The following is a 21365-nucleotide window of genomic DNA, read 5'->3' as shown; positions in this document are numbered from 1 at the left end:
GTGGTATACTTGGCATAAAGGAGGTTTAGAGAAAGATTTTGAAAAATAAAAAATCATGAAATAAGTATTTTAATGATTGCATTTAAACATAAAGGCTACCGTAATCGAAAGCGGAAGGTATATGGTATTGAGTACAGTTAACCAGATGGTATACGGCGTGTACCATCATATACCCTCGACTACAGCCCTGGTGGGAGAGAAAGAGAGAGAGGACACAACAGGTATGGAAGGAACACTTTGTTTCAGGTTAGTCTGATGGTAAGTGCCTCTTAGTGAAGTGATGAAGTTACCAGGATAATGTTAAAAAAATAATTCCGTAGAAATGGTCAAGGATACGTGCCTCGGGTAATGATAAAATGGTAAGCTTCTGCTGCAGCGGAAATAACCCTTCGGGTATAATTATGCCAGAGCGTTAGTTAATTGAATCGGTACGACCTTTCTCGCACGCGAAGAATGTATTTGTATTTCCACTTATTAAGAGTCGATTACTAGAGTTTTAGAGGAGACGCTTTATAAAAACGGCCCGTTACATTAAACCTGTCATTAACACGCTCTTCACTTGATTCCGCAATCGAGATACGGCGTGTTCTTAATTAAGTTTAAACTTAAAAAAATAAAACCGTAAGCCATTTGAAACGGATGTTTTCCCCATAAGAGAGAGTTATCCTAGAGATGATTCCTGTAGACGCAACCTATTAGCGTATACAAAGGTTCTTCGACGGTAAAATAAATGAAAAAAAGTTGCTATACCCCTTATACATCCACAACAGTATATCATTCATTTGACTTTAAACCCACACAAAGGTGATTTTCTCTCGCTGAAGAACATTGTTAAACTGCCTTTTACTACGCAGTAAAATTTGTTTTGGCTTTCTCTTACTTTCTCCTTGTTTCCTGGAATATTTCACTGGAGGTAATGTCCCCTATTGCCTCGGATTAAAAATAAATATTATGGACACGCAAAAAGATGAAGAAATTATTGCACTCACCTAAAGAAGCTCCTCGTGCACTAACCAGAACATAGTGTACTTTTTTATATGTATTATTTTAAGTCGCTTTGTTGCCTGATTAAGTCAGTCACAACGATGAAAACGAATAATGGTTAGATGAAATTGTGCCGAAGGGATATGCACAAATGAACATCCATGCCGGGATTCGAACCCTGAACATTCAATCGACCATTCAACGTGCTCGACAGCTATAGATTCGTAAACAAACTAGTGATAGGAGATTATGTTCTTTACTTGGATTTGCTAAAAAAAATGTTCTAAAATACGTCCCGAGGCAAAAGATAAAAATTGTTTCAGGAATGAAGTAAGGTAATCCAAAACCAAAATTTCCATTTTGCCTGGCACATCAAGGAAAATAGAATTTCACATTGTGCATTGAAGGAGAAAGCTCTTCAAAATATGACATCTATGTTCCATGTTCGATCCAAGATCCTCGATAATTTAGCGACGAGGAGCTTTCAACTGAAATGTAATCGTCTCCTAGGATACGGAATAAAGCAATAAAGTTCGATTCTTCTGTCTCTTAGTCCCTTATTTCTTTTCCCCTTCACAATTCTCGTAGAAGACTCAGCTTTCTTTCCTGGGGTGGGGGGATGATTGATGCACACCCCACCTTCTCCCCCAGCAGTGTTGCGTCAATTAACTTTCAATTTGTGTCAACGTTGAGTCTGGGTTGGGAGACTGCTTAGCATCAAGCGCTCTCCCTAGAGCGAAAGGAAATGAGAGAAGATTCCTTGAAAGTGACGCAAAACGAAATGGAGAAAAACGCACAGGAAATTAACAAGGTGGAGACGAATTTCAATTTTCGTGTTCATGCAGCGAAGATGTTTCCACAATATTCTCAACTTTCCAAAATATCAGTTGGTATTTCTACACTCCATTCTCTCTCTCTCTTTCCTTCTTTCTCTCTCTCACTTGCTCTCCATCTCTCTCTCTCTCTCTCTCTCTCTCTCTCTCTCTCTTCTACCTGAAACATGGACTGGAAGAACAAAGTAGGCATACATACCTTCAAGACTACAAGACTTCCCTGATCGAGTGGTGACTAACACTACGGCCTTGTAGTGAAGAGGTCCGGCGCAGGCACATTGCATAGTGGTTCGGATACCATTTTAATCTGTAGGTCCCAGTCCAATCAGGCCAAGACCACTGACCCTGTAGTACTAAACACTTTAGCACTGAAAACAGTGTTTTCTGTTGGAGCTGTTTCGTAAGCACCGTATCAATGAAAAAAATAGTAAAGAATGGCATGATGCGTGTTGAATGCAAAGTTCTAGTTGAGTTGTTTGTTTTAGGTCCACTTTATGCACAGATAGGCTAATCGGGACAGAACCTACAATTCAAAGTGGGATCCGAACCACTATGTGCTTCCCTGGACCGCTTTATTACAACGCGACGACGTTACTTCTACGCCATCAGAGATGTCAGAATGTAAGATCTTGTAATAACTAATGATCGGAGGAACTGCCTCATAAACGCGAAATTGATTATTATTTCAAAACCACAGACAAACAAACAGATTTTACATTTTTCGTCACATCATTTACATACCCTTGCACATGAACCATGATAAATAACCAAGTCCTTCTCCCCCCTCACCAAAAAGACAATAAAACATTCAGCAAATTACACTGGATTTTTACAAAAATATATACATGATCTGAGGAAATTTCACAGAAAATTTACAACAACATTTGAAATATGTTACATCATTTTTACATTTCGTTATAGAGATGTTGAAAATTTTAAGGAATGAAAAATATGAGAGAATGATGAACTTGCAACATTTAATAATGGATTATCTCAAATTAAAACATTTGAAATATTTAATGTGAAGAGGATGGCAGTAGATAGACTTGCAAAGTAAATACTATATTGGATTCCACCAGGAATAAGGCAGAAAAAGGATGACCAAAAATCCGTGGATGGAGCTTATTGAACACAATGAGATAGAAAGTACTTACACTTACAGATGGAGAATGGAATGGTAGACAGCTATATAGATATTGACGTGTGAATTGAACTAGGAAGATCTGTTAAACATTGTACCACCTGATAAATAAATAAATAAATAAATAAAATACACTTATAAATTCTAAAAGTTTAATGTATTTACCTCCCTAAAAATCCTATGGCGCGTAATGTCTAACCATATACATCTCTCTTCTAGGCACTCCTTTTATGTGCTCCGAAATATCTAAACATCTTTTGTTTCAATCGTTTGCTTAAAAGTGCATTTCAAATTTCCCTCCAACCAAATTGTATCACACCAACATTCTAAGAGGTGTGCCATTGACAAACATGCCGCCTGGCTGCTTACTTCATAAGGGGCTGAAAAAGCCACAAAGCCCTTTTAGAAACTTTCTCGATCGTTAGACAATTAAAGGGAGGATTACTCGCCCTTAGAATCCTTTAGGAAATATTGGAACTTGTTAAAAGTTTGTAGATAGACGTGAGAAATAATTGAAGTCGTCAAAAAAGGACAAGTGCACCATCTTCGTAATTCGACTAAATTAACCATTTTAGTTTTGCTCAGTGATAAGGATCGTGGAGGAAAGAAGAGGAAATCTTAATTAATGAAAATATTTTAGGAGGGCACAATTAGACAATATAAGTTAAGTTAAAACATTGAAATATGTTATGAATTTATATCGAAGATTTTAACTGATGTCTATGACAATACATGTAAAACCATACCCAAACAGAAATTATTCAACGTTACTCAGCAAATTGGTTGAATAATTTAACCGTAAAATGCATACTTCTTAGTAATGTCATATATTGCATAATGTATATATTACTCCCGCTGTTCCATAATTATAGTCCGGTATGCCAAAATGGTAGTACAGGAATGACAGACGAAGAGGCAGATGGAAAGAACAATTTGTACTGATCCTTGAGTAATAAAGTTGCATGACTCATTCCCGTGTTTCATGTTCTTCTTCTGTATACACCAATGTCACAGTTTGAATATCGGACAATTATTATGACAGAACAAACAAAAATGTACCGGACAATAATTATGGGACAGAGGGAGTAATATACTAATTTTATTTTCTGATTTTATTGTGTGTGATGGTGATATGGTAAGAACTAAGTTGCGCCAAATGTTGTACTGCTTTCATATATATGTATTTTTCTATGTAGTCTTTAAGGTATTTCATAATTGATTTCGGTGTTGTATTACGGTTTCACTGTTAACAATACTTTAATAAACATATTTCAATTTATGGCAAACAAGGTCGTCAATATTTGGAAAGAAGGTGGTTGGGACACACAGAGAGAAGTTTAGACGGAGTTAGAAAGGTGGAAATAATCTCTCCCTCTTCCGTGTCTGTTGGGGGAAGGGGGGGGGGGTTGACTAGTAGTAGTTCCGCAACAGTAATAAGAACGGAGCGCAGACAGACATCACTGTTTCCACTGCCCTGAGACACTGTAGAGGAGAAACTAAGATAAACACCTCTGTTTACCGAATGGATGTTTGCTATACATCGGAGGAGTCTGAAATACGCCCGTACATCAATCTAAGGAACGGATCGGTACTCTAAACAAATAATTAGATGGCGTTCTCATTACTCTGTCCGCTTCACGTCACGTTCCTCTGCATAACGACGCGGAGGTATTGGTTCATATATCCAATCAAATCTATTTTCTCCAAGAATCCACGGGACGAGATCCATCATTGCAAAAAAATAGAAGAATCATTCTTCCCACGTATGTCCTTGGGTGAGCGAACCGTCAATAGATTGCACTATGATTATTTATAAGCATTAGCCTATCAAGGAGGCATGGGCATCCACTGGAGTCTTCCAGGGGGGGGGGGGGAGAATCAAGGTATTTCCATCCTAACAATGCTTCAACTTGAAGAAGTATAGAAAAAGTAATTCCTAATGAAAACTTTTATATGATGGCTGACAGTTTCAAGTAAGAATCTCAGACTTAACACAAAGCAACATAAAAAACAAGGAAAATACTACAATTACTGACACAAACTGCCGAAAAGGTCACCCAAATAGGTGAAGGTTAAAGAAAGATTACACTACAAGCACTGGCGTACGGAGAATTTGATTTCGGAGGGGGCTGGAATTGTAAAGTGGATATTATAGCTACGATTTGGAGGCGGGGACGGAATATACAATTACTACTATTTTTAACCTTCGTTTTAAAAGTTGTTCAGACAAAAATGATAATCATGAATCATTTTAATGTGGGGCGGGGGTTCAGTTACCACTTTGGTTTTTCCCCGAGTTCTTTACTGCTTTTATTTGAAAAATGTTTATACTCAAATTTCGGGATCCTTTGAACTGTCCGGGAGACTAACATTTTTAAAAACTACATAATAAAATGATAAATACAAAAGAAATGGCATAATGACCAGGTCATGAAAACTCATACTTTGTTTAAGTTTTCAATTAGCCTATACCACCAGCCATAACATTTAAAAAATGTACTCCCGACTTCCGATTAAGATGATTTAAACTAGTATTTGTTTACAAAAACATTTTAGATCTGAAGATCCACTAGTTTAAAATCAATTAATAAATCCTTTGGAACTGTCCAGGAGTCGAAAATCTTTGAAAACTACGTAATATCCCTCGTGACGGAGTGGTTAGCACATCGCGGTACAAGGCCAGGGGTCTAGGGTTAGAATCACGGCCTGAGCATGGATGTTTGTGAGTGTTCATTCATCAATGTCATGGTATCATTACACATTTCCATCTTCGCAATTAGCCAAAAGTGGCATAAAAGCGAAGTAAAATAAAGCAATCAATCGATCAATCAATCAATCGAGTAAATATTATATAAATTCCGAACAATGGGTATAATGAGCAGGTCATAAAATTCAACAGGTCCAATGAGATCGATTTGCGTGTCTCATTGTTAGACAGACTCCATGAAACTAATATAAGCTGCAACAAGACATTCTATATCAGGGAGACCTTCGCATACAAAATTATCTTTATTGGGAAGGAAAAATGGCTTTGAAAGGGATAGCATATTATATATATATATATATATATATATATATATATATATATATATATATATATATATATATATATATATATATATATGTGTGTGTGTGTGTGTGTGTATGTGTGTGTGTGTGTGTGTGTGTACCAAAAGAATGTGAAACAACAAAACCTGACCTAACCGTTGTAAATAGAGACATTATATATATATATATATATATATATATATATATATATATATATATATATATATATCTGCAGAAAAAAAACTTGCCAAAATTTAAATATCGAGCATAAAATCCGCATCAGTTCGTAAAATGTGGGTATCCTCTCCTTTTCCTTCTTCACAGAGCCTGAAGTCAGTAGGAGGCTACATAATGACATTAGACTCTGGCCTGCAAATTTATAAATCCGGGTCTGTTCTTCGGAACCTCTAGCAGTCCCCTAAATTCATATTTGCAGCTCTGAACATTTGTGAGAATTGATACGTTGTTCTCACGAACTAGATCCTGCTCATGTCCAAAACACAAATAAAAGACTCACGTTCCGAATAATGCCATACATCCTAGCTCTGCAGCAGTTCCGTTCCGTTTTATTTGAGAGGCAACGATGAGTCCGTGAACTCATTTTACAAGTCCTGCCCTAATTAGACTTTTCCGCAGAGCTTGTTTGAAATCCCGACCTGTTTTGCATTTCCTTTTGTCCTCTCGTTTGCTCTAATTCGGAGCAATTCGTGACATGTCTCTGTTGCTTGCTCCTCAGATTTTCCACTCCGCGAAGGGCTCACTGAAAAACGTATTTACTAGATAAAAGCAGACTGTGCCAAGAGAAGGGTATGCAATGCAGTCTCTTGGCAATTGTGAGAGCAGCGAACAGGGGGATTTATAAAATGTGTGCCCCTAAGCTATCCTTTGTTTTGTGCCCTGCCGATATTATTATTACTATTATTATTATTATTATTACTATATTATTAACAGGGATATTATTACGGTACTTCACTTCCCACTTCCACTTATAGCATGCTCTGTATTACAAACACTTGTTTAAACTTTAAAATATATACATAAAATCTGATTAAAACTTCTACCTTCTATCATGAAATAAGCAAGTAAAAGGACTTGACGTTGTTTTATTTTGATATTATCAGAATATTAAGGAATTTTAATAGTCGATTGTTTCTGCCCCTTCGTCGTCTCATTTTTGTACGGCCCCTCTGGACTTGCGACCAGCAGAGCCTAGTGACAAATGTCCCCCCCCGGCAGTGAACGTACGAAAGGTTTTGATAAGTATTGTTACCAGATCACTATCTAGGTATGATGGGAAAGTAGGACATGTTGTCTCAATATGTAGGACATTACGTCAAAATGTAGGACACAAATCATTCGCAGTAAATAATACACTAAATAGAACGTCCTAGCGAATGATGTAAAATTGACTCATTTTCAGTTTTAAAGAATAAGGATTTCTTAAATACAAAATTCCCAAATTTGTAATCAGTGATAGACAATGCACTTCTTACTATACGTATTTTCAATCGTAGTTCTTATTTTTGAGCCAATATTTCTCAGAATTTCAGGTTTAGTCAAAATCTGAACAGCCGAACTTTGAAATTGTGCAGAATCAGTCCATTGTGCAGACTTGAAAGTACTCTTACAATATTTAGAATGGTAAACAAATATCCAGAAATTAACAAAACATTATTTGAAATGGTTCCATAAGTTTCATTTGAGGTGGTAAACGCCTTACTTTCATCGATATAAACCTTAAAGCAAAAATTCCAACAGAATGTGTGGCCCTAAAAAAATCGCTGATTATATTAGCTTCAGTCCTTGTTATAGCACAACACGCTTTCTTGCAATGTCCGAATCAAAATAAATGTCACTATTAAATTCGGGAGTGCAGTCCATAGACTTGTAACTTGCGCGATGTTGTTTTGTCTTTTCTCTTTGTTAACTAAACATGTATTTTTTAAATTCAAATTATGTGACGCGTAAAATGTAGAGCATTTGTGTTTGTTTTTTTTAAATTCCTCCCGGACGCCGGGCATAAGACTACAATGTAAGAGATGTCCGGGAAAAATAGGACGTGTGGTAACCCTATCGATATGTCAAGTGTAAGGCTGCAAAATCTACAGAGTGTAAGATAGGGACGATTATTAGAAATATAAATGTAGAGGAGAGGAAATGGGAACAGATTTAAATTGTCCGATCGGCCCTGTTTTTATTCTGTTTCATTCTTTATTATTTTGTCATTCATCGTTCAAACGGGTGCTGTAAACAATCCACAGAATGTGAAATCATGACGCTTTGAATTTAGTCACTGCATCAAGATATGCTCCAGTACAGGAATAAACTACGGCGATAAGTGGATTTTTAATAGCAAATTTTGAATGACAACTTCTACCACCGCCGTAAATTTAGGCAACACACAACACCTTGCAGGGAAGCGAGTATTCCAAGATCTAGGTGAGTGTTCCACTTTCACTGCCGGTGACTGTATGTTGTGAAATCAACGTAAACCCTTTACAAATAAATATTAGGAAGCAAAGTTAGAAAAGAAGATAATTCATCTGCTACTTTTCAACTTACTTGACGTGGCTGAATTTCACTTTGGATTTTACTAAACGATACTTAGTCGTCACAGACAGCAAATATTAAATCAATTACACTATTAAATTTCGTCAATCCGCAGCATTCTCGTTTCATCGAGTAGAGACACCCATCTCGAAAGAGTGTGAGAGGAGAAAGGGAACGGACTGATAGCTTACACGTGTAATCCGCTGAAGAAGCTCCTCTGGTGAAATTATTACATACGGTTACACTCTCGAGGATCCATTTCCCGTTGCCATGGTTACTAATCATGTGGCTGAGGGGTTAATTACTGCTAATAACGCACCCCCGCTCAATTCTCCACAACCAAGGGAATGAGGGGGAAGGGTGGCTGAAGAGACGAGTGCGGAATCTCGACAATCAGAGAGAAGGTCAAATGCGTTCTTGTTCCTATCCGATTTACACGTAAAAAAATAAAAAAAATAAACCACGAATCTGTTTTCAACATTTCTCTGTGGTGTCATATCATAAGGAAATTTCTTCTTTAAATTATTGCAATTAATTACTTAGATAAGAACATGTTTAAGTTACAGTTTTCTTATTGTTTTATATCATATTTGTGCAGAGCATACCATTGACAAATGTACTCATTTTTGGTTATGGTCAGTAAGTCTTGCACACCCCTCCTAAAGAAAGATATTTGAAATGTGATAAAAATATTTAAAAAACACATAATACACCTGATATATCTTGGACTAATATTTATAACTGCAATTGTAATATGTTGTTTATACAGTGTTGTTAGGTCACACAGAATCCAAAATGTGTCAATTGACACAAATATGTTGACTCCACACTGCAGAATGCATTAAAATGTATAAACTGCACTTTTAGTGCATCAAAATACACACGGAAATGCATTAGAGGGTAATTTTATCAGCTGCTCTTCCGTGTAATACACTAAAAGTGGGTCAATTGAGAAGATCAGACAGGATCATTTCAAATTTACCAAAATTATATATTTAAGAGTGTCAATCGATGCATCAAAAGTACATGAACTTAGATTTGATTCATTTCAAGTTCTGTGCGCTCCGGGTCTGCACATATATAATTCCAGACCTTTCCTTGCAGGAGACTAGCGAAGGACGAAATGAAATGACCAATCGGAATGGTCCTATTTTCGACAATTTTTCAATACAAAACATATACAGTACGTACATAACAGCTGGTAATATAATATAGCCAATTGCTACATAAAATCTAAACTTCCTGTACATTCACGGACACATCTGTGTTGTAATGATCCCGTTGAAAGTCTGTTGCGATGTTACAACCCGGACTTGTCCATGACTGTACATTTCTGCATAGTATTCTATTTCCCATCCCCTCTTTTCTGAAATATTGATTGATTGAGTTGATGTTTGAAGTCCACTTTATGCACAGTAAGGCTAATCGGGACTGAACCTACAGTTTAAAGTTGGATCCGAACCACTATGTGTCTCCAACGAGTATCGAACTCGGGACCCCTTGATTACAAGGCGACGACGCTACCACTGCGCCATCGGGGAGCCCCTCTTTTCTGAAAAATAAATACTTCCTTTTAACACGGTTCTGCCCTCGAAGAAGTGTATTGTGATGTTTGTCGATATTTTGTAACTACAGGAACTGTTTCACGAAAAGATAACTTTTTTTTTTTCTTTGTAGAAAATTATATTCTGAACACTGTAAATGGTGTTAAAGCGACACAGACAGTGGTCCCAAGAAATTCACACCACATTTTGACAAGGTTTAGCCCCAGTGCTGTTACAATGATGTTGATTAAAACAATTGATCTGAAGTTAAACATTGACCAAAATGTGGTGTTAATGTCCTGGGAGCATTGTTTGTACCCATGGGCGTCGGCAGAAATTTTTCTATGGGGGTCGGGCAATTCATGAAACTTGAATAGTAGAAATATTAACAATTATTATTATTATGCTTATGTTTTATTATAAAATAATAACTTTTATAAACTAATAATAACAAACAAATTTTATTCCAAATTCATCATTATTATTATTATTATTAGTAGTAGTAGTGGTAGTAGTATAGCCTTGTATAGTATACTCGATTCAACAAATGAATGAATATCCAACACAACTGTTTTTCGTTTGATTTTTTGTACATACATGTCACACAGTTCGTGTACCGAAATACAAATACATAGTTATTCTATTTTTTATTGACTTTTACACACCTCATTAAAAAAAGCTTTATAAGTGAGGAGAAAATTTTAGCTGTAGCGTTTATGTTCTGTAAGCTCTCGCTTAAAACTCTATTTTTTTTGGAATTTTGAAGACTTTGAAACCATTTATTCTGTGATTTAAATGACAGAAAATGAAAACATAAACTCGTTACTGTATTAAACGCTTATTTTTTTTTCGATTTAACGCAATTTTTATTTCATTGTTCTGTTCGAATAATAACTTACTTAACTTTATTATTCTTATTAACATTAAAAGTAACGAGCTTTCTGTTTGTTTACTTTTTGTAACTTTAATTTCCAGACGGAGCTGTTCGACCCCCTCTCGATGTCCATTGTGCCATTAACATTAACATCAGTGTTTTTTTCTTTTCTTTTTTTTAGTAAATATTTTAGACCACTTGTGACTTATATTGGATAAGGTTTTTCAGTTTTTGCGAAAAATATTTGGAGGGGAGGGTTGTCTCGAACACTAAGTCTCGTTCCCGACTCAATTTTAACAGTACCTGTCTCGCTTTCGAATATGCACAATCCCTACCAGCGGCAACTGCAGGAAAACACCATGGTTGTGCATGCCCTCTTGTCACAGTTCGTGTTTAAATGCGTTACTTCAAGCTAAGCTTTACGGGTTAAATCCCAGTGGATACCTGTCTCATAATTTATTTCGTCTTTGGTTGCTATGGCAACAAATGGCTGCTTCCTAAGCCATTGAACAACAAAACTAAGCGTGCGATTCTTGCAACCTTCGGATGTAATATTCCCGAGCACGAACCCAGACCTTGTTGACGCCATGTGGAAAATTAACAAGCGCCAGTAGGCACGTTATTTCATTCTTCTCAGTGATTTTACGTTGCCTTTCCACCGTTTCCAGATAATGACGATGATGACGGCTGAAATAAACAAGAGAGCATCGGTATACAATTAAAAGGCTCTGGAAACACCATGGCAACCATGGGAAGTACAGAGGTGTGAAATCATAAATGATTTTATGTTGTTATTTCACTGGAAGAAGAAATCGAGTTTCTACTACAAGGTGGTGTAAGTGGAACTAACCTTTTTGAAACGCCGGATATTTGTATTTCTCTTTGTTTAAGTTTATCTTCTACCTTTCTGAGCTAATCGCGACAATGAAGATGAATTGATGAAATGGATGAGGAACAAACACAATGAAACTTCCATACTTTGTCCAGGATTCAAACCTGGAACCCCTGGCTTTGTAGGTTGATATGGCTTCTTATTCTTTATTCAAAGAAGTAGTGTACATTCAATGGCGTGCCCAAGGGGGGACATAACCCCCCTTTTGCCCAGTGTTCCTAAAAAATGAACGTCAAAGGCAGGAAAAGATGTCAAAATGAGGGCTGACTACTACAAACGTATACGTAACACCTCCCTTTCAAAAATCCTGCGCACGCCACTGTGTGCATTCCATTTCCCCATAATAATGTATTTGGAGTGTGGAACACAAAAGTCATCCTCGGTTCCACGTAGTGCATCCCGTTATTGCAATAATGTAGGCCAAAGAGGCTCTGGAGCCTGGACGCACTAGTATAATCCTATGCGGGGGCTTGACTTGTCGTCTATATATATATATATATATATATATATATATATATATATATATATATATATATATATATATATATATATATATTTGTAATTGTCCCTTCATCCATTTCTTTCATTTTATCGCCATTCATATCCATCGTCGCGCTTAGCCAAAACTAGCTGAAATGCGACGTAAAATATAAATTAATCAATCAATAATAATGTATTTACCTGAAGAAGTTCATCCACGGTTGCTTTGTCACCCAATACCAGCCATTATCTACATAGGTAAGGGCATATATAGATAATATAAGCTTTATATAACAGAGAACAAAGAAACAATGAAGACAAAACTACAGAACAACCAAAAAGAAACGTACTTTTAATAATTCATTGGGTTTATATTACTTGACTTTTCTGCCACTTTTGGCTAATCACGAAGATGAGTACGAGTGATGTCATGATGAAATTGTTGAATGGACTGGACACTCACAAACATCCATGCCCAGGCCTGAATTCGAACCCGAGACTCCTGGTGTTGTAGCTCGCAAGCCTACTTATAAGCATATGGCCATGTAAGCCAGTATTAATAATTGAGGAGTTAGCTCCAATAAGGGCACATATCGGTATGTGCCCTTTTTATGGAGAACGCTTTAAAAGATTCACCATGTTTTTCTGCACTAGTCTGTGTAAAATCTCTAGGATATTTCAATCTTTGAGTGTGGTAGCCCTGTTTGTTTGAACAAATGCGCAATGAAAATGATCTTCAATTTTGTGTGTTTTCCAGCATTGGACGGGTGTAAAAATGAGTAGGCCTACTACTATTAATTCAGAACCAGCATTAAAGGTTTCCAAACTAGGTGGAAAGAAACCGGTAAACAAGAGTGAATGGAAACAAGAAGTAAACAAGAGAAACAGAAATTCAGGAGCGCCTTGAAGCCTATGTTTTTGAAAAATCCTATTGGTCGGAACAATTTCCGAATACTGTGCAAATGAAATACAGAGCTGATGGAACTTTGCTGGCTTCACCTACTTATGAACCTACATTTTGCTCTTTTAAGTACTGGAAAACAAAGTGTGGCCGATCTGTGTAGCGCACTATTCATCCAAATGGTGCTAAAGCAACCGGAAGAAAAAGTGCAAAATTGGCAGATGTAAGGTCACTGTTCAAGTTCATGGACCAAAAGAGCATTGGCTGCATAGAAGTACTACTAGAGGAATGTGCACCACATTCCCTAGATGAATCCATTGTTCAGGAAATTAGTGATGAAGATAGTGATGGAAATGGAAATTGAAAAGTTGAGAAATAACATAATGTTTTTTTTATAACATGTGTGAGCCAGTAATCTAATGTATTCTTGGGCAAGAGCAGTTCTTAAGACATTACTTGTTAAATCATATGTATTTTGGTTTCAGTCGTTCTACATAAGAAGGGCATATAACATGCATGCAAAAATTTTGTCATATCTGTATAAAAACAGATATGTTTCATGTATAGAGAATATGGTATTTGTTTTCTTGATTAATAGGCATCAATTTGTAATAAACATGTATTTGTATTATTGCAACAAATCTTTCACAGCTGATTTCCCGAAAACTGCCATGTCCTCTATGTGCCCTTTTTGGAGCTAACTTCTCAATTATAATATAGTAATTTCAATTTAAAAAATGACAAACGTGCACAGAGAAAAATGAATGATAATATAAATCAGAGAAATAAAATATACGAGGGTCATTCTATCTCAAATCAGGCACGCAAGATACGTATGTATAAATGTGCCCCCTTGACCATCACCGATTTTTAAAAAAACAAAATATTTGATAGAGTGTACGGACATGAATTAAAACCTGAAATACTTTCACCTATAGTTTGTATTATTAAGTTACAGGATATATACCTAGGTAGATGCGAGGAAAAGTGTGCGTTTTCGAAGTCGTGTGAAAACATGTATTCGTTCAAAATTAGGTCACGAAAGATAAAACTGATGAAGACTTCGTGTCTTTTTTACATTGATAAAGAAATCAATTTTTCAAATATCGTGAGAAAAAAAAAAGTTTTTTTTGACACCGGTGAAATTTTAAAGTCTTTCATTTTTATTTTCCCCCTGGAATAACAAATACACGTATTGCTTACGATTGTTGTAAAGGTTAGTGTGTCTCCAGGAAAAATTCAAGTTTCTGTCCCAAACAATAACTTACCAATAATACTTGTGGTCAGAAAATGAAATAAAGTGAACATCTCTCACCATTCCAAGAACTGGTTTCAAGCAGTGGTCAATTAAATTAGACCGGAAGTTTTAATCGCTTATGGCATAACTTCGAACATAAGCATGTTTTCATATGGCAATCTAAAATTGTAACATACATAAAAATTCAAGTATTTTCATCACTTGGAAATTCACAGAAATTTAAATAAATTTATTATTAAGTGAAGGGGAAGTGTTTCGTCTGTCCCACCCGTGCCACAAAAATATTCGCTTACAGCTACAAATCTGGGATAGTATTTTAAGGGTAGTTATGTTTAATCAAATGTGTTAAGTTTCATATGTCATTGCACAGAAACTTTAAGAAAATTGCTGCCTAAATATCAAAAGAATAATCAAAATTGTAGTCCGTCTGTCCCACCCGTGTCAATGGAGAGTATACACACACATACATACACCCCTCCACACACACACATATATATGCCTATATGTAGATATAGGCCTATATGTACAGATATATACGCGTGCGCGTTTGTGTGTATGTATATATATACTGTACATATATTCAAAAAATAGTGTTGGTCAAGAGACACATTCATACCTTACCTACGTGATTTGAGATGGAATGACTCACAACAAAACCATCCTTTCAAGTATAAACAATAAGAAAATGTCAATAATATAATTTGTAAGTACTGAATTATTTGCTGATTCCTAGTACCCAATGTGCCACTCTTCTGCTATTGTTTCCAAAGAAGGAACTCTTGAAGTTTCAATTTGTTACATATTTGATATTGGCTTTGCCATGCTTTCGGGGCATATATCGAATAAAATGAGTATTTTTCTGTTCAGAAAAATGATAACATGCTAACTACAAAGCCAATGTTGAAGGAATAACATCGGAAATTACCGAACACACGAAGTTCCGGATGGACACCACCTGCATATGTTACCTTGATTAATAGAGCATACATAATTCTATGACATCAATTTCCAACTTGTTTTACTTTGGTAAGCCCTGGAGCGGCAGATATAAATCAAATGTATTGGATGGGAAACAGTGCTGTCAATTTAACTTGGTAGGCTGGGGAAGGGGGGTGTTATTCTCTGTCTGCATAATGCTCGAGGTGAAAGCACAACTGGTCGATTCCAATTGATCCTCTCTCTATCTCTCTCTCTCTCTCTCTCGCATCAACGACACAGCAGGAACATCTGCTACTGAACAATGCGTGAGAAAGAGGCTCAATGTCATCGCTCAACCCACGCATCATTCAGCCTCTTTTCTGCGATTAAACGTGCGAAAACATGCGTAACATCTGTACGTCTGTCGTGTTAGTCTCGTTGGTGTTTATGGTCGTAGCATAACCAAAGACACTATGAAGTGCCTATTTATCTGTATACAGCAGAGGGTCCAAGGAAAATTCGATCATTTCTCACCCCCTTTTGAACAAAATTACACACACACACACACACAGACCTCGCAACCAGCGACTTCTTGCTCTTTCCAGATAGGAAGAAGCCCCTGCGTTTGGGGCATTTCGATGACGATGATGACGTCATTTCTGTGGTGGATGACTTACTGGACAGCCAGACACAGCACTTCTACAACAACGGCATCCGCAAGTTGGTACCATGGATGGGAGAAGTGTGTTACTCTGTGTGGAGTTTGTGAAGAAATGCTGATTCTTGGCAATAATTATTACTTTATGAACGTCCCTCGTACCATACATGTTACCTAATACTCCCTCTGTCCCATAAATATAGTCCGGTATGCCAAAACGGTAGTACAGGAATTACAGACTAAGAGGCAGATGGAAAGTACAATTTGTACTGATCCTTGAGTAATGAAGTTGTGTGACTCATTCCCGTGTTTCATGTTCTTCTTCTGTATACACCAATGTCACAGTTTGAATATCGGACAATTATTATTACACAACAAACAAAAATGTACCGGACAATAATTATGGGACAGAGGGAGTATCTATTAACACCATTAAGTTTCATGTTTACAAGCTGCTTCAAGCAGATTTGACTGCTCCGCGGAATAGGAAAAATTTATTTATTTAAACGAAACTCCGTGGCGCTTCAGTCCTCCTAAAGTCGGAGCCTCCCAACAGTTTTGTCATTGGTTGACGGGTAGTCAGCTGGTCTCATCACAGCCATCATCTGGCAATGATTGGAGCTAGCAATCTTCGCTCGCTTCAAATGGCAGACAGCTAATAATTTGACTGTGTGGAAAGGGAACTCCTTTGCTTCCGCGTAGCTGAATCGGTAGCACTCTCACCTTTGACTAGAGTGGTCCTGCGTTCGAACCCGGGTGGGACCAAAATTTCAGTGCTGACTCAGCATCGTGATGACAACTGGTGAGCTACTTGGGAGCAGGAGTAGCGTGCTCCGGTCTCGAAAGATAGAAAACAGCGGCGATGGGGCTCGACACGCTGACCACGCGTCACCCAATGAAAAAACACTTGGCAGGACTTGGTTGATTGATTTGCTTTATTTTACTTCGCTTTTTGTGTCACCATTGGCTAATTTTCGAAGATGGGGATGAGTGATGACAAAATGAATTTGATGAATGGACACTCAGAAACATCCATAGCCAGGTCGGGATTCGAACCCGGAATCCCTGGCTTCGTAGCGCGATGTGCCACGGGGGCCGGAGGTAGGACTTGGCATATAAAGAACAGTGAACTCCTTACATTATGAACCTTATGAACAGTGAACTCTTTACATTTTATAACGCAATTGAAAAATATTTTATAAGCTTTCCAAGTAGCTACATAAATTAGAATTACCTGAAATCTCCAAAAGTTCAATCTGACAGGAGAACACGTTAGTCTAATCTCCTGGCATAATATTCTTAAATTTTCGATTAAAAATTTTCTAAGCGCTCAGAAGGGTACAAAAATCAAATTTTACAATGTAACGTCTCAAGACCCAGAGGGGGATCGAAGATAGGCTATGACAGCCTTTAGTCACTCGCTTGCTAAGCGAGAGGAACGTTGTAAGAAAAAGGGGGTAGCTCTGTACAGCTACGTCTACACTCAAACTGCAAGGAGACTAGCCCCGTCAAATAAGACACGGACATCTATTTAAAAACACTACCTTTGACTGAACAGGCAGGGTGAGGAAAGACATAAGGAATGTTCGTTTACCTGTAGTTCTGCTGCAATCTCTTCTCCGCTGGTCCTCGTTGCGATGTGGCCCTACTCTGTAATAAAACGAACGAGGGAGCAACTCCGGGCTTCAAACTCTGTACTTTCGTAGACCGATATTTTAAACGATAAACTTCAAACTTCCCGATCGTTCGTTCGCTCCTTTTTCTAAACTTATGACAACTGTGGAGCTCTCTCGCGATAGCTGAATTCAACGTAAACTGAAAGCAACTAGAAACGGAATTCTTTTGTAACTACTTCATCCGACGGAAAACGGAAGACAACTAAGAAGGAGATTTTCTCAGGCGACCTATTAAATGTAATTCGAACTATCGGCCGTTACGACGGTTGCCTCGATCGCGTCCTTTGGCAACGGCAATTCTGAGGAAATGCTGATTCCTGATTTAATTTTTTAATGCAATGTCAGCGGAGTTTCTCCAACTTTGCTGAAGGTCGCTGTCGGATGAGCTTTTAAGAAGCTCTTTTTCAATGCTTCAGCGGGAACCTTTTTATAACATGATTAGCTTATTTATTTAGAATGCCCGGCTCCTAGGTTCGACTAACGCCTGCGGCGTGATACGGTAATTGACGCTTGCTATTTTTGTAGGCAAAATTTTGAAATTCAATTAAAGTTCCTGTACAGGCTGGCGATTATTAATTTAACTTGTTCCTCTCTCCGAATGCCCCACACTGGACCACAGACTACAACCGAAATTGTAAACTGTGCATAAAACAGTAATCGTGCTCTTGTCTGAACCCAGATGAAGTTCTAAATTGAAATTTCCAAAACACATGTTCCGTTTGATGAAACCAACTGCAAGCAATTGCCCAGGTGGTACGCAAGCCCCCCCCCCTCCTTTCACATGCGAATTAAAGACGGTTAAGCGAAAGAGAAATCTCAACTCAACATGTGGTCGGCACAAAATGAATGGGAAACTAATCTCAGGTTCTTTCCAATGACAAAGAGTTAAAAAAACATGTCAATACAATCATTTAAATTTGGAAATTGATTGACAAATCTACCATTTGATTTTATTATTTGCAGAGACTGGTACAGTTTTCTGTATGAACGCCAAACAAGCTCCTGATTTTAGTAGCTAGCCTGATTCCACATGTAACATTCTAATAATTAATATTATGTCCATATTTGTAACCGGGCTGGAAGCAGTGACGCTAGTGTTGAATGTGTTACAGGTGCAATGTGTGTTGCCTAACCTTCTGCATTACTTAACATTTGTAATAGAAAGGCTGTTTAATACCACGTTGTTTAAATGAAATTTATCTAAACTTACAACATAATTTGATAATGATATAATTTGTTTGTTTTTTCTCGCTGCCACGAAAAATTAATATTATACTGTATTTCCTGCAAGTTATTGAAGTACTTGTAATTTTATTTCAGTCCCTTTTCTGCCACTTCTGGCTAATTCCGACGTTGAGAATAGTGATATCATGTAATTATTCTGAAAACTCTCATGGCATGGAATCGAACCCAAAACCTTCAGTAGAATGAGCATGAGTTGGCCCAAGGACGCCCACAAGGAGGGGAGGCAGAGGGGAGCTTGCCCCCGCCCCCTCTGACGTATCTGGAAATATTTATGTAATTCGAATGGTGAAATTGTAGCGATATTGTATTACAAATAATATTGTTTTCTGTGATTTAAAGGCTGTTAGTTACAGCAATTAACTGCCATATCTAACAGAATATTTTTATCAGAGACATTAGAAACAAATTCACTGCCTTAACTAGGGCTGTGCGAGAAGAGATTGGAAGGAAAATTGTATAATCTCGACAATCGGGACTGAAAAAATTCGCCATTTGCGGACGCAGTGAAAAATCTCGAATTCTACATACTATTGCCCCCTCAAGTGATTGTATTTTGCTTGTGGAATAAAAAATATTAATTTCAAGAAATTTCAGATATTTATAGTGCAGAAAATAACAAGAATTAAGCCATTTGAAATACGATCATTTGAAATTTCTCGACAGTTCGGGATCTGGCCATGACAATTCACGCATCGTCATTTTAAATTGATTCTTTTCTATTAGAGTAACTATTCTTCGGTGCGTTAAAGCATGGTTCAGGTACCATGAAGAAGAGCAGATAGTGATCTCTGTTTGATATCTGTGCATCGTGAAAAGTACAAGAAATAAAGAATTATTAACAAACAATTTATAGATGCTTATGGACAATAAGCAAGGCGCAGTGGCGGCGATTGGGTCACAAAACCGGGGATGCAAGGTACCAAAACTAGGGGGGCAAAGACAGTATATTTCCCTTTGTATATAAGATTTAGCATAGTGCGGGGCCAAAAGTGGCGAAAACTGGGGGGCAACTGCCCCCCTCGTCCCCCTAATCGCCGCCACTGGCAAGGCGAATCCAATTTCTATTTAGAGTGAACTCAAATCTGAACTTGTCAACAATGCCAAAGTATTTTAATTCAGTTCCAATTGCATTAGATTTAAAGTACGTAATATTATTAATAATAAACAACTGCTGCAGTTTAATGAAAATAATTGAAGATTCCTTATCACAATATTTATATATATATATATAACAGTAGTAAGCATTTCTAGCATATTCACGTAATTACTAATGTGAACTGTGATGCATGATAACTGTCCGTCGTAATGTGTCGTAATGTATTTCGTAATGCAATGATTGAAACAAAACATAAACGAAACAATATTGACAACCATCACACAAATCTCAGAGCAATTCCATTCCTTAAAAACCTGTGTAGTATGCAAGAGAAGTAAATCGGTTCGAATAAATCATATTCCAGCAATGACACAAAATGATTTAAATTATTACGTATATATTATGGGAGTCGCAGTTACAGCTACATACATCAGAAATAAATTTACTAAACGCTAAGTAACGACTGAATACAAATTTCGACTGTACTTGTCGCCCGTTCAGTAGGGGGCAGGCATTGTTCAGTAGCGCCCCTACTGGACAGAAGCAGAAAAGCTGATCAACATCATATGGAAGATAGATCTACTTGAAAACAACTGCAATAAAAATCAACTTCTATCGATCTTTCTTGTAATATAAAAATAAGAAACATTCAGACACCAAATATAAACAACATATACGTTACAGACAACAATCAAAAGTGTGAGAATCAACTCATCCATTACATAAAAACAGTGGCTCAGTTATGATTAAAGTTATTGGGTTATAAGGTATGGATGTTTTATTAACAATAGTTTTTTAGTTTATTACTACAATAACTACAAAAACTTCCCATAATGCAATAAATTTCAAAACAGCTTTGTTTCTAAATGTTCAACTAGGAAGGTTATCCATACTTTCATGAAAATGATGAAATTTTACTCTGGGACAAGCATCGTAAACTCAAGAAGGTCGTCAGCTAGAAAACATGAAACAGCTGTTCAGACTTACCTTGTCAATCTTGAAAGTTGTCGTCTACTGCGTGGCGTGAAAACGTTGTTTTCCGCCTCACAGAATCACTTAGTAGAAATAGTTAGATATGTCTCTTCGAACCGTCTTCAAGCAGGGCTAATTTCATTCCTTTCATTCCCATGTTTCTGAATCCACACGCAGATAACAGTTTAGCAAATGCTCAAACACGAACAATTGTCGTCAATCTACACACAAACTGCTTTAACTCGCCAGCTGGTAACCGGAAATTACTCGATAAACGTTTGTAACCACGCGCCTC

General features: G+C 37.2%; 1 protein-coding gene across 1 annotated transcript in view; it reads right to left on the bottom strand.

The window, feature by feature from the left end:
* Nucleotides 1–21099, bottom strand: part of LOC145998841 (synaptotagmin-17-like) — a 222382-nt gene extending 201283 nt beyond the window's left edge. The window contains exon 1 of the mRNA XM_083135510.1: nucleotides 21086–21099. The gene's annotated coding sequence lies outside the window, so the exon portion shown is untranslated. The remainder of the gene's footprint in view (nucleotides 1–21085) is intronic.
* Nucleotides 21100–21365: the final 266 nt, after the last annotated feature.

The sequence above is a fragment of the Lepisma saccharinum genome, chromosome 14 (assembly GCF_977018435.1).
Source record: "Lepisma saccharinum chromosome 14, izLepSacc3.1, whole genome shotgun sequence".
Lineage (NCBI taxonomy): Eukaryota > Metazoa > Arthropoda > Insecta > Zygentoma > Lepismatidae > Lepisma > Lepisma saccharinum.
This window is presented reverse-complemented; position numbering and strand designations above follow the sequence as displayed.